The following is a 14,297-nucleotide window of genomic DNA, read 5'->3' on the forward strand; positions in this document are numbered from 1 at the left end:
CTCTGACCTCAACACTGTGCCATAGTCCTCTGTCCCCATCTAATTAAAAAAAATAATAATATAAATGAAATAATAGTAATAGATTAACTATAAAATTTAAAAGCCTTTAATGTCCTAGTTGAAAGATCTAATAAATGAAACAAAAAGGAAGGAAAGAAGGAAGGGGAGAGGAAAGGGAGGAGAAGAAAGGAGGTGGGGAGGGAGGGGGAGGCCCAGAATGGAGTCACAAGGTCACCATGCAGCCACAGCAGAGTCTGGAAGGTTCTCTAGCCTTTACCCACTGCAGCAAGGCAGTAACAAAGGACTTCAAGGATGGCTTCTCCGCTGCTGAACAACAGCGTCTGCACCACTTTCTGTCTCTGGCCACCACGGCAGCCAGAGGATAAACCGCACAAGTCTGTCCTAGTCCGTGTGCCTTTTACATGTCGCTCCCTGGACTCTGGATACTTTCCTGTTTGCCAGTGTATTTTGTGCCTACAGTTTTCGGGTGACTTGGCAACCTGTTTCAAGGGCCATGATAATGTTAATAAATTTTGACCCATTTAAAAAAAAAACTTGCCGGGCGGTGGTGGCGCACGCCTTTAATCCCAGCACTCGGGAGGCAGAGCCAGGCGGATCTCTGTGAGTTCGAGGCCAGCCTGGGCTACCAAGTGAGTCCCAGGAAAGGCGCAAAGCTACACAGAGAAACCCTGTCTCGAAAAACCAAAAAAAAAAAAAATAAAAAATAAAATAAAAAAATAAAAAAAAAACTTCACCAAGTTTTCTTTTTATCTATATTTATGTGTATCTGAATATGTGAGTGCTGGCACCCGGGGAGGCCAGACTAGTAGAATCCTAGAAGTAGAGTTAAAGATGGTTGTGAGCATTGAGTGGGTGCCGGGAATCGCACCCAGGTCCTCTGGAAGAGCAGCCAGTGCTGTCAATCACTGAACCATCTCTCCAGCTTCCAATTTTTATCTTAAAAACAAAATGAAGAAGCAAACAGAGTTAAAGTGCAGCTCTTTTTAAAATGGTTAATTAACTGTGGTGGTGCACACCTCTAATCCCAGCACTCAGGAGGCAGAGGCCGGTGAGTCTCTAAATTCAAGGCCAGCCTGGTCTACAGCATGCTTAGTCCCCAGTTGGTGAACTGTTTAAGAAGGATTAGAAGGATTGGAGGACCTGGCCTTGTTAGACAGAGCAGTGTTTCAATGGGGGTGAGCTTTGAGGTTTCAAAAGCCCAGTGTCTCACTCTCTCCATCTGCTGCCTGTGGATCAGGATGTAACCAGGCCCAGTCTCTCTCTCTCTCTCTCTCTCTCTCTCTCTCTCTCTCTCTCTCTCTCTCTCTCTCTCTCTCTCTCTCCCCACTACCTGTGGATCGGGATGTAAAAGTTCTCTAGTTATGTGCCTGTCTGCATCCCACCATGATGCTAGTGGACTAACTTTCTAAAACTAAGCAAGCTCCCAATTAAATGATTGTTTTTTTTCTTTTTTGAGACAGGGTTTCTTTGTAGCCTTGGATATCCTGGAACTCACTTTGTAGACCAGGCTGGCCTTGAACTCACAGATTCTCCTACCTCTGCCCCCCAAGTGATGAGATTAAAGGCGTGTACCATTACCACCCGACAAATGTTTTCTTTTTATGAGTTGCCTTTATCATGGTATTGCTTCACAGCAATAGAACCAAGTAACCAAGACACATGGCACATGCCTGTAATTCCAATACTTGGGAAGCTGAAGCAGCTGGATCACGAATTTGAGGCCAGCCTGAATTATATGGCAAGACCATGTCTTTAAAAAATTAAACTATGGCCAGGTGGTTGTGGCATGCTCCTTTAATGCCAGAATTTGGGAGGCAGAGGCAGGAGAATCTCTTGAGTTCAAGGCCAGCCTGGTGTACCTGTAGAGAGCAAAAAGCCTTGTGCACAAAGGTAAGCACTGGAGAAGCCAGGACAGTTAAACACACAGCTTATCTCTTCAGTGTATGAAGTGCATAGCTGCTCTTCCTGGGATGCTGGGACTGCTGAGTTTCACAACCTGGCGATCCTTTGCTGTCTAGGAGACAGGCTGTGCCATGTCTCCCAGAATTGACGTTTTTACTTACCAAGACCTTTTTCCCCTAAATCTTGAGCATTGCTTTTAGACCATCAACCCACTCTTATAAGTGACGTCACTTAGACTTTACAACAGTCTAAGTGACTTCTATGTTATCTTAGGGCCATGCCAATCCTGACACCACAGGCATTATGTTTACCTCAATCAAACTCCCTAGACCCTAAATCTGGGGGACTGTCTCTGTGTCAACAGGACCCATTTTTGTGAAAGAAGCCAGATGGACTTTGTAAGGAATCTCAATGTAAACATGTCTTAAATTGATGTGCACATGGGACTGAGTTAATCACTATCTGAATACTTTTTTTTTTTTCAAAAATTGTGCTGTGCTTAAATATGGTTAAAGTAAAATGATCTGGGTCAGACTCCAGAAGTCCTGGTCCAGCATGAGTGACAATATAATCGAGTGGATTTTTTTTTTCTCTGCCCGATGCAAAGCCTGCAGGGGAATCACCACAGTCTACAGATTGGAGTTCCAGGACAGCCAGGACTACACAGAGAAATCCTCACTCGAAAAATCCAGCCAAACCAACCAACCAACCAAACAAACAAACAAACAAACAAAAAAACAAAAAACCCCACTGAACTATGGGGACTAGAGAGATGGATCCGAAGTTAAGAGTACTTACTACTCTTCCAGAAGACCCAAGTTCAAGTCCCAGCAGCCACAGGACAGCTCACAAACACCTGTAATTCCAGTTCTAGAGGATCCACCCACTGGGTGATCATGCATCTGCAGCATCACCATTCAGGTGGTGACAGTTGGATCCCCTGGGCTCACCCGACAGGCCGTTAAGCCAAAGCAGCAAGCTCTGGTTCCTCTGAGAGACCTTGTTTTAAACATAAGATGGAACCTGCGCATGGCAGTGCACACCTTTAATCTCGGCACTCAGGAGGCAGAGGTAGGTGGATCTCTGTGAGTTCAAAGTCAGCCTGGTCTACATTGGGAAAGCAGCTGGGACTACACAGAGAGACCTTGTCTCAAACCATCCTACCTCCCAACCCCAAAAAAGAAAGACAAACCACAAAGACCTAGAGCAAGCAGGAATGGCATAAATCTTAATTATCTCTTACCAGAAAGTTAACAAAGTGCTCAAGGTATGGACTGGGTCTGTCAAAGAAACAAGAACCAACTCAGAGGGGACCCAAGGGCCAAATCTGCAGCATCGTTTCTCATAATGGCTTTATTGAGGTATGATGCACAGTATATAATTTATGTTGCACACAACTAATTCACTTAAAGTATAAAGTCCAGACTGGGTACAGTGACACATACCAGTAATCCCAGCACTTGAGAGACAGAGGCAGGAGCATCACCACAAGTTTGAGGGTAGCCTGGGCCACCTGTCTCAATTAATGAAAATAAATTTGAAAGTAAAGTATAAAATCCAATGGTGTTTTAGTTACTCACAGAGTTCTACAATTATCACCATAATCTATTTTAAATTTACTTGTGTGTGTGTGTGTGTGTGTGTGTGTGTGAATGTATGCCGTGTGTGTTTGTGTGTGTCTGTGTGAATGTATACCATGTGTGTGTGTGTGTGTGTGTGTGTGTGTGTGAATGTATACCATGTGTGTGTGTGTGTGTCTGTGTGAATGTATACCGTGTGTGTGTGTGTGTGTGTGTGTGTGTGTGTGTGTGTGTGAATGTATACCATGTGTGTGGTGCCTTTAGAGGCCAGGAGAGGGTGTTGTCACTCCAGTGTTACAATTAGAATATAGAGGGGCCCAGATGAATTCAGATTTTGTGTAAATGGCTAATAGCTATTTAGCACATTGATACAGCCCTCCCAACTTTGACTCAGAATGTTCCCTGAAGATAGACCTCTTGGAAAGGGAAACTGGACGGTCCAGCTTGCCCTTTAAGCCCCTCAGGGTATGCCCGGCGGTGGGGGGGGGGGCACACGCCTTTAATCCCAGCACTTCCGGAGCCAGAGGCAGACGGATCTCTGTGAGTTCGAGGCCAGTCTGGGCAACCAAGTGAGTTCCAGGAGAGGTGCAAAGCTACACAGAGAAACCCTGTCTCGAAAAACCAAAAAAAAAAAAAAAAAAAAAAAGGCCCTCAGGGTGCCTTTGGTTGACAGTGACACACACACCAGCATGTGACCCTAGCCAGCTTCCAAGCACACCTCTCTGGCCCAAGCTCCTCACAGTCCAAGGTCTTCTGTGAGGCTCTAGAGAACAAGGTGTTTTGTGTCAGGTGCCCTCCTCTTCCTCACCAACTACTCTCCAGCCGCATCTGGCTAATGGGTCTCTTTCCTCTTGAGAAGGTAGATGTTCTTGGCCACCCTAGACTTCTGGAACCCTGGTTTTGCGACATCATCACCCTCCTGGAATTATGCTAGTTTGAAGTATGCAAAACTGTACAAGCTTCAGGGAGCAATGGCAGATGGGCCAGGAAGGTGAGGGGTTCCATGTAAGGCAGACCTGAGCAGAGCTGGATTCTGCTCGCCACTCCCTTTCTTTCTGGAAACTTGACCTCCTTGAGGTTAACTCTAAGACAAGCTCCTTGGGAGTGGGGGCAGGGGTAGGGGTGGGGAGCTGCTGGTCCCAGGGACCTACCCCAGGTTGTGGGGTGTTTATGTCCCTGTGTATATTCTGTATTTTTGGTTGTGGGCTTAGCCTTTAACGGCTGAGCCATCTCTCCAGCCCTCCTGCATATGTTCTTAATTTTCTCTGCTGAGTAGTACTCCATTGTGTATATGTACCACATTTTCTTTATCCATTCTTCAGTTGATGGGCATCTAGGTTGTTTCTAGTTTCTGGCTATTACGAATAGTGCTGCTATGAACATAGTTGAGCATGTATCTTTGTGGTACGACTGAGCATTCATTCCTTTGGTGTATGCCCAAGAGTGGTTTACTGGTGTCTTTACATGTTGCTTCTCCTGACAGTGACTGACAGCGGCTGGCAGCGTCTCCTGACTCAGCCTTCCACTTCCCACAATTCTCCTTGTCTGTTTATCCCACCTATACTTCCTGCCTGGCTACTGGCCAATCAGCGTTTTATTTATCAACCAATCAGAACAACACATTCACAGCATCACTCCACCTGTAACTCCAGCTCCAGAGGGACCTGACTCTTCTGGCCTCCAAGAAGAACTGCTCTCCTGTACGTGCCCCACCCCCAACAAACACAATTAAAAAACCAAAGAAAAGCAATTGGGATCAGATTAACCATCTGTGAACGAGGATATGACCAACTGTCACCTCCCTGAGAAGCAGGCAGAACCACAGAGGAGGAACGTTCAGGGAGGGGAGCCATTTAATGAAGCACCATTTGTCTCTAAAAGCAAAACTTACTTCTGTAAAAGGAAACAGGAGGCAGGAGGGGAAGCTTCCATGGCCTGGGCCATGCATGCTGCAAACCCTGCCCCTTGTAAGTGTCCCGTAGCATAAAATCTTTCCAGGGTTGATATTAACACTCAAAGGAGACCAGAAGGCCCTCACCCTAGACTTGCAGCTTTGACAAACACGAACCCTGGTTGGATTCCTTTCTATTCAAAGAACTAGAAGATTCACAGTGGGTAAATTGTGAATGTGGGCCGGCCAGTGGTGGCCCGAGCCTTTAATCCCAGCACTCGGGAGGCAGACCCAGGTGGATCTTTCTGAGATCAAGGCCAGCCTGGTCTACAGAGTGAGGTCTGGCTGTCCAAGTATTTAAAGACTGTCAGACCAATAACCCGATTTTGTTGTGTTGTTTTAGTTTTTAAGCCGTGATTTCACTCTGTAATCCAAACCGGCCTAGAATTCACTGAGCAGACTTGAACTTTGGGCAATAGTTCTGCCTCAGTCTCTCAAAATTCGAAGATTACAGTCTTGTATAATATTAGAGGGACCAGCCTTAATATTATACATCCCAGGGGCTCAGGAGAGAGAACTACTAACGGCGAGGACTATTTTCAGGAAATATAATCTCAGCACACCGAGTTCTATAGTCCACTTGCTTTAATTCCTCTGGCATAACATCCTTTATACACAGCTTCAGTTCTGTTCTCATGTCTAGCTCCTTTCTTGCCTGATTTCTCTCTATATTTATCTACTGTCCCCTCTATGTTCTATCTTAATTCCTTTGTCTAGTTCTGCCCCTTCTAGGTTCTCATCCATCTTGTTCCTTCCCATATCATCTCCTCTCCCGTCTCCTTCTCTCTCATCTGGCTCTTCCTCATCTTCCATCTCGTTCCTCTAGTACTCTGCTGTAGCCCTTCAATCTACTTCTCTGCCATCTCAGTTTGTTCCTCTCAAGTTCTTACCCATCTAGTTCTTCTATTCTCTTCTCCCTTCTCTGTCTCTTCCTGCCCTGGGAGTTCTGGTATATATACACTTACAAGCAGTATTTCCTTAGCAGTGCAAAGCCAGGCTTCCAGGGTCAAATGGAGGGGTGATAAGAATAGGCTTAATTGACACATCCGCCAGGCCTTCTCAAACAGGTAACCTGGATGCTTAAGTCTGTTCTTAGAGAGTACAGAGGTATCTCTGATAAGGTACTTTCCTCCATCCGGTGATGGACCTGGCCGGATGCTACCAATAATGATAATTACAGGGAGGCTTGAACTGGGAGTTCTGGCTGAGCATAGCTGTTAGCACAGAAGGTTATCTAAAAATTCCTAGAAGTGGTTAGGTAAGTAGTTAGAGGTCTATAAAGTTAGTAAGGCTGTAAGAAAGGAGGGGTCTGAACTAAATTGTGTAAAGCTATTACTTAATGTCTACCTGACCTAGGCGGTGTCCCCTTGTGGAATTTACCTTAAGTCAGGAGACTCGCCTGTGGGTTGTTATCACTGTTAATCCTCGGAAATTGGGTGACCACCTGGGTGATGTCTCCTTTAGTCCTTGAAAGTGGCTAGGGGAGATATCTGATTCCAGAGAAAGCCTTTCCTGAGGCTGCTCTCCAAATGCCTGGAATGTGTATGTCTAGAGAGTGATCAGTCCACATTGTTAGCCCTTCTTAGGGAAAAATCAATTGGGAAAACTATGAAGGCACACATGATTTTCATAACAGAATACAGCTGATATATAACAAGCCAAGTAACACCAAAAACTCCTTGGGATTTGGCTTCCTCTGGAGGAATTCCATGATCCCTCCAGGTAGTGACTTTGCCATAACCAGCTGAGTTCTTATGATATATTCCTGCGGCCCGCAACATTACAGTCCAAGCCACGATGACCAGCTGAATAAACTGCTAATAAGATATACTCTTTCCTCATAGCCTGGGGGGTGGGGGGAGGAATTTGTTTAACTGGATAACATTTAAATGTGTTTCCAGCTATTTTTGTATATGACAGAAAGTAAAATATCAAAGACAGCTGAATTTAATTCATTTAATTCTTCAGGATCAAGTGTCTGTTTACTTAAGGGAGCTGGTGACCATATTGGCGACTTACAGAGACATATTCAATATAAAGTGATTAGCATTTTTGTTTCTGAAAAACTTGTATTTTATGCAGTGATCTGGTCCTGAGTGGCAGTTCCTAGGGACAGCAGCTGCTACTCAGGGCGAAGGGACAAGGTACTACTACCCTACTTCCCATTGAACCATTCTCTGTCACCGCATGTATTAATTGGCTTAGTTATTATGGTGGTGTTTCTGGCTTTTTTTTTTTTTTCTTTGTCCTGTTCCAGAGGAGTGGATAATCTTCAGACCTCCACAGGCACCAGACATACACATGGCTCACAGCAACACACAACATAAATAAAATGAAATATAATATCATATCATATCATATCATATATATATATATATATATATTTTTTATTTATTTTTTTTTTTCTGATTTTTCGAGACAGGGTTTCTCTGTGTAGCTTTGCGCCTCTCCTGGAACTCACTTGGTAGCCCAGGCTGGCCTTGAACTCACAGAGATACGCCTGGCTCTGCCTCCCGAGTGCTGGGATTAAAGGCGTGCGCAACCACCGCCCGGCTATAAAATATATTTTTAGGGGTTAGGATGTAACTCAGTGATTATACCTGTGTCTAGCATTCTTGAAAACCTAAGAGAGATCCTCAGCACAAAGGGGAAAAATTACTATTTTTTTAAAATTTCACATGCATTGGTGTTCTCCCTGCATGTATGTCTGTGTGGGGTGTCATATCCCCTGGAGTTACAGACATTGTGAGGCACTACATGGGCGCTGGGAATTGAACCCAGGTCCTCTGAAGGAGCAGTGTGCATAACTGCTCAGCCATCTATAGCCCCTCCTTCGTTTTTCAAATGCAAGGTCGCCCTGGCTGTCCTATAACTCAGACATCAACCTGCTCCTGTCCCCAAACGCTGAGATTAAAGGTTGTAAACCACCGCCACCGGCTCAAAGTTGAACGTTTAAAATCATTTAAGCCGGGCAGTAGTGTCCAAACGGTTTTAGTCCCAACCCTCAGGAGGCAGAAGCAGGCAGTTCTGGTCTACAAAGTGAGTTCCAGGACAGTCAGGGATATACAGAGAAACCCTAGCTCGAAAAACAAAATAATAATAAAATAAATATAATTATGTATATTTAATCCTACTGCTATATTTCCATGAAAAAATATGGTTCAGGAGACAAAGACAGGCAGACGACTGAGTTCCAGTACCAAGAGGAATAACACCAGGAAACCAAAAGAGGAGACAAAGCAGGGAATGGTCACATATGCCTTATAATTACCCTACATACTTCCACGACAGCCAAAACGTTCGGAAACAGAGGTTCAAGGTTCTGAAAGCAACAAAAACAGCAGAGATACACAGGAAGTCTAAACAGAAGCTGATAGGTGAAGGAAGACTTTACAAGAACTTTCCTTTAAACCAGAATCAGAGATTCCCCCGAGGGGGTGCACCGTTCCTGGAGGTACTGCAATACCAGGTAGATGCGTGGAGTGGACGGAGCAAGCTCCTATTCCAACTCCTACTTCCAAAAATCCATTTAATATATTGTCCTCGGATAGAGGACGTATCAGATATTAAACTGATAAGAACAGATACTACACTTGATCTTAGCCAAAAGGCCGAGAAGCGATGCTCAGCACACCGCCCGGAACCATGCCTTACTCTCATACTCCCTCTTGAACTCGTGGTGAGCTCCCAGCGTGGCTCTGTCTCCCTTCTGTGCCCCCCTCCTCTCCCATCATCACCGATGGCCTCTGCCACAAATTTCTCATGCCCCGCAGGTTTCACAAGAAACTTCGCGTGCGTGAGAGACCCTCGCATTTCTCCACAACGGGACCATGGTCTCCGAGAGATTTGCATACTCCGCCCCGCCCCGCCGCGGAGGGGCGTGGCCGCCGTGAGCCGACTCCACCCCGGAGCTGTCCAAGGACCCCTGTGTGACAGGCTGGGGACTTCCTCTTACATTGCAAGTGAAGGACCGGAGGGAGCTCTTGGAGGCCGGCGGTCCGCTCTTTGTCGAACACAACACGATGACGTACAACACGCACAAGAAAAGCCCAGACTTTAGTATTCTTAGTTAATTAAGTAGCTAATTAGGTTATAAACAAGATTTCTCAACATAGCCCTGCCTGGCTTCAAATTTGTGATTTCTGCCTCGGTTTCCCAGGTCCTGGGATTGTAGGTGTGGCATCTAAAAGCTCTTCATATGTTGAGAAGCACATTTCCTGTGGTGTGGCTTGGATTCTTCCTTCCTTCCTTCCTTCCTTCCTTCCTTCCTTCCTTCCTTCCTTTCCCCTTTTTCTTAGGTAAGGTGTTCTGGAACTCAATATATAGTCCATGTTATCGAGTAGTCACCAGGTAAGACTGCTCAGACAAGGGTTTAAGCCAATGGAAAGTCTGTGTTTAGCCGGCCAGCAGCTACACGTCCTGTTTGGGATCCCAGTGTACCCCTGAACCTTTCCCAGGGTGAACTTTTAAGCACAAAAACCTTACCCTGGGTTGGCACACTTCAGCTAACAAGAAGTTAGCCAGAAGTAGAACTGCAAAAGCCAAAAATCAAGATAATACATTTAGAGACTTTGCCAGAACTGTGGACTTTGATGGAGCAGGCCTTTGTTTTAGTTCAGGCAGGTGGTGTTGTCTACATGCCGAGTTTTACATCCTGAATGGTGCTGCCATCATGGAGTCAGTTCTGCTAAGGTCTGGAAGCCTACTAGGGTCTAGTGCCCTGTTACACTCCATACTGGCTTTGAACTTGAAATCCTCCTGCCTCAGCATCCTGAGTGCTGGAATTATGAGTTTGGGTCACCACTCCCAGATTTTGTTATTTTTTGTTTGTTTTTTCCAGACAAGGTTTCTCTGTGTAGCCTTTAGTACCCTGGAACTCAGAGACCCACCTGCCTCCAAGTACTGAGATTAAAGAAGTGTGCCACCAAGCCCAGCTCTGGATTTATTTCTTTTAAATGGTGGGGTTTTTTTTTGTTTGTTTGTTTGTTTTTGTTGTCTTCTTTTTAAGATTTACGTATTTATTATGTATATACAGTGTTCTGTCTGCATGTATTCCTGCAGGCCAGAAGAGAGCATCAGATCTCAACCCGGATGGTTGTGAGCTACCATGTGGTTCCTGGGAATTGAACTCAGGACCTTTGGAAGAGCAGCCAGTGTTCTTAAAAACTGAGCCATATCGCCAACCCTATTTTTGTTGTCTTTATCTGAGCATGTCCTGTGGGACTGGAGAGATGTTCCCACTCCTTAGAGCACTGGCTGCTCTTTCAGAGGACTAGGGCTCAGTTCCCAGCACCCACATGGCAGCTCACAACCATCTGTAACTTCAGTTTTAGGGGATCCAATGCCCTCTGGCTTCCATGGGCACTGCAAATACATGGTGCCCAGACATGTATACAGACAAAACACTCATAAACATTAAATTGTTCAAAAAAATTTTCAAAGGATGCCTATTTCTCCTTTTCATTCCCAATAGCATGCTATTTTCATTTAGGAGACCTTGACTCAAGCTCTGGCTGTGTCACTGAGAAGTCGTGGTGACCAGGCATCTGAGAGTCTTGAAGAGGTCCACGGAGGTAGACCCGGAGTCCCACCTCGGACTCTCTGCTGACTTGCTTCACTGTCTTGGTTGAATCATTTCTTCCTAGGTCTCTTCTCATGCAAACCTGGGAGGCCAGACTCATGGGCTCTAGGATTATATCAGTGCTCTGCCTCCTTGAGCACCCAATTTCCAACCTCCTAGCCTGTCTTTTAGGGAGGAGGAGCTATCCTTGGTGCCGAACCCTTGACTGTTGGACTCCCGGACTAAGTTGGAAAGTTCTCAACACACTTAGAGCTACTGGGCTCAGAACATCTCAGAAGCCCCAGAAACTGTACTCGGAAGATGGCTCAATGGATAAAGCTCTTGTCATTCAAACATGAGGACCCAAGTTCAAATCCTCGGGCACTCTGTATCTGTTTATCTAAATCTCTAGGGCAAGAGATGGGATGCCCTGAGGAGACCCCTTGTGCCGTTTCCTCCTCCTTCCCACAGTGCTTAGGGCCAGCCTGTAGTCACATACACCACCTAAACATCAACAAAAAGAGGTTTCAGCAAAACGTATTATTGTTTAAAAAATGTATTCTTTTTTTAAATTTTTATTTATTTATTATGCATACAATGTTCTGCCTGCATCCCTGCAGGCAGGAAGAGGGCACCAGATTTCATTACAGATGGTTGTCAACTATCATGTGGCTGCTGGGAACTGAACTCAGGACCTCTGAAAGAACAGTCAGTGCTCTTAACCTCTGAGCCATCTCTCCAGCGCCTAAAAAATGTATTCTATGTCTCCAAGAATAAGTTCAAAAACCTGTCTTTTAGGGGGCTGCAGAGAAGGCTCCATGGGTAAGAGCTCTGGATGCTCTTCCAGACGACCCAGGTTCAATTTCCAACACCTACATATAGACAGTTGACCACTGCCTATAACTCTAGTCCTAGGGTCTCCACCACCACCTTCGGGCCTCCTTGGCCACTAGGCATGCGTGTGATGCAAAGACAAACTCACACCTATATATGCACAAATTTAAAATGCCTTCTGTTTATTAATGTTTATGATGTGTGGGGCTGATGAGTGGGGACCTGTAGGTGCCAAAGCACATGTGTGGAGATAAGAGGACAACTTAAGGGAGTCAGTTCTCTCCTTCTACATTATGGGTCCCGAGGTTCAAAGTCAGGTTGTCAGGATTGGTGGCAAGTGCCTTTACCCACGGAATTATCTTGCTGACCTTAACATAGGTATTAAAAGAAGGCTACATATTTGTTGGATATTAATGCTTCTATATCAGTTTTATTTTCTTAATAGTTTCTGTGGGTGTATTTTTCCAGCTTGTTACTCTTACAAGCTTTCCATACTCTATTTTGGTACAGATCATACAGCTGGATTTTGTGCATTTGTGTAGATATGTGTGCATGGAGAGGACAAAGGTCAGTCTTGAATGTTACTCTTCAGGCACCATCCACCTTGTTGATGTTGTTTGTTTGTTTGTTTGTTTGTTTGTTTGTTTTTAAACTGGGTCAAAATTTATTAACACTGTAGTGGCCCTTGAAACGGGTTGCCAAGTCCCCCGAAAACTGAAGGCACAAAACACACTGGCAAACAGGAAAGTATCCAGAGTCCAGGGAGCGACATGTAAAAGGCACACGGACTAGGACAGACTTGTACTGTTTGTCCTCTGGATGCCGGGGTGGCCTGAGACAGAAAGTGGTGCAAAAGCTGTTGTTCAGCAAGCTGAGAAGCCATCCTTAAAGTCCTTTGTTACTGTCTTGCTGCAGTGGGTAAAGGCTAGAGAACCTTCCAGACTCTGCTGTGGCTGCATGGTGACCTTGTGACTCCATTCTGGGACTTCCCCTCCCTCCACACCTCTTTTCTTCTCCTCCCTTTCCTCTCCCCTTCCTTTTTTTCTTCCTTCCTTCCTTCCTTCCTTCCTTCCTTCCTTCTTTCCTTCCTTCATTTTTGTTTCATGTATTAGATCTTTCAATTAGGACATTAAAGGCTTTTAAATTTTATAGTTAATCTATTACTATGATTTCATTTATATTATTATTATTATTATTATTATTATTATTATTATTATTATTATTATTATTATATGGGGACAGAGTACTATGGCACAGTGTTGAGGTCAGAGGTCAACTTTTGGGGGTCAGATCTCTCTTTCTCCTGGGGCATTCAGGGAGGCACCTCAGGTCATCAGTTCTGTGGGGTCGGGGTCTTTACCAGCTGAGCCATCTCAATGGCTAAGGGTTGGGTTTGTTTTTCTTTTAATTTCTTCAACGAGGAGACTGTATCATTGGAAATCATCTCCCTTTTCTCTTTTCTGCCCCGAAAGCAAATGTGATGCCCGGGGCTGCAGTGGCCATGTTAAGACTATAAAGTCACACAAATACAAGGGCAGAGCATCAGTGCACAGGGTGCCAGAAAGGGAAGAGAGTCCAGATCCTTGGTACCGTCACTCACCCTCTGCCTGGCTCTGCTCTGCTGTGTGGGGGAAATGAACCCTTATCATCTACAGCCATGGTAGGTTTTTCTGTCACTTGCCTCCTAACAGATTCGGGCTGTTAACCCATGTCCTGGCTTGCTCACAAAACCCTGGGGTTCAGATTCCTGTTCTGTTAGTTGGGAGCTTAATACCATCTCCTTTTAGAGCAACACATTCACAGCATCACTCCACCTGTAACTCCAGCTCCAGAGGGACCTGACTCCTCTGGCATCCAAGAATAACTGCTTTCCTGTACCTGCCCCACCCCCAACACACACAAAAGAAAAACATTTGGGATCAGATTAACCATCTGTGAATGAGGATATGACCAACTGTCACCTCCCTGAGAAGGTGACAATCTCTCAATATCATTTGTCATCAAAAAGTCTGAGAGATGTCTGCTGTCTGTAACAAGGAGAAAGTTAGTCGTTCTTCCTCGGAAACAGGATGGAGAGTTTGACCGAGAGTAAAGGGAATTCTCAGAGCAGAGCTGTGTGGCGCCCGCCTCCCCCCTTCACCGCCTGAGAGATGGCATTTTTGGGAATTGACTGAAGTAGGCAGAACCCCAGAAGAGGACCGTTCGGGGAGGGGAGCCATTTTATGAAGCACCATTTGTCTCTAAAAGCAAAATTTACTTCTATAAAAGGAAACACGAGGCAGGAGGGGAAGCTTCCATGGCCTGGATCATGCATGCTGCAAACCCTGCCCCTTGTAAGTGTCCCGTAGCATAAAATCTTTCCAGGGTTGATATTAACACTCAAAGGAGACCAGAAGGCCCTCACCCTAGACTTGCAGCTTTGACAAACACGAACCCTGGTTGGATTCCT

General features: G+C 45.3%; 1 non-coding gene across 1 annotated transcript; it reads right to left on the reverse strand.

The window, feature by feature from the left end:
• Nucleotides 1–8,886: 8,886 nt before the first annotated feature.
• LOC121831958 (U2 spliceosomal RNA) lies at nt 8,887–9,077 on the reverse strand. The gene has a single exon (XR_006075546.1). It is a non-coding gene; the product is annotated as a U2 spliceosomal RNA (small nuclear RNA).
• Nucleotides 9,078–14,297: the final 5,220 nt, after the last annotated feature.

Source organism: Peromyscus maniculatus, chromosome 8 (genome assembly GCF_049852395.1).
Source record: "Peromyscus maniculatus bairdii isolate BWxNUB_F1_BW_parent chromosome 8, HU_Pman_BW_mat_3.1, whole genome shotgun sequence".
In the NCBI taxonomy this organism is placed as follows: Eukaryota; Metazoa; Chordata; class Mammalia; order Rodentia; family Cricetidae; genus Peromyscus; species Peromyscus maniculatus.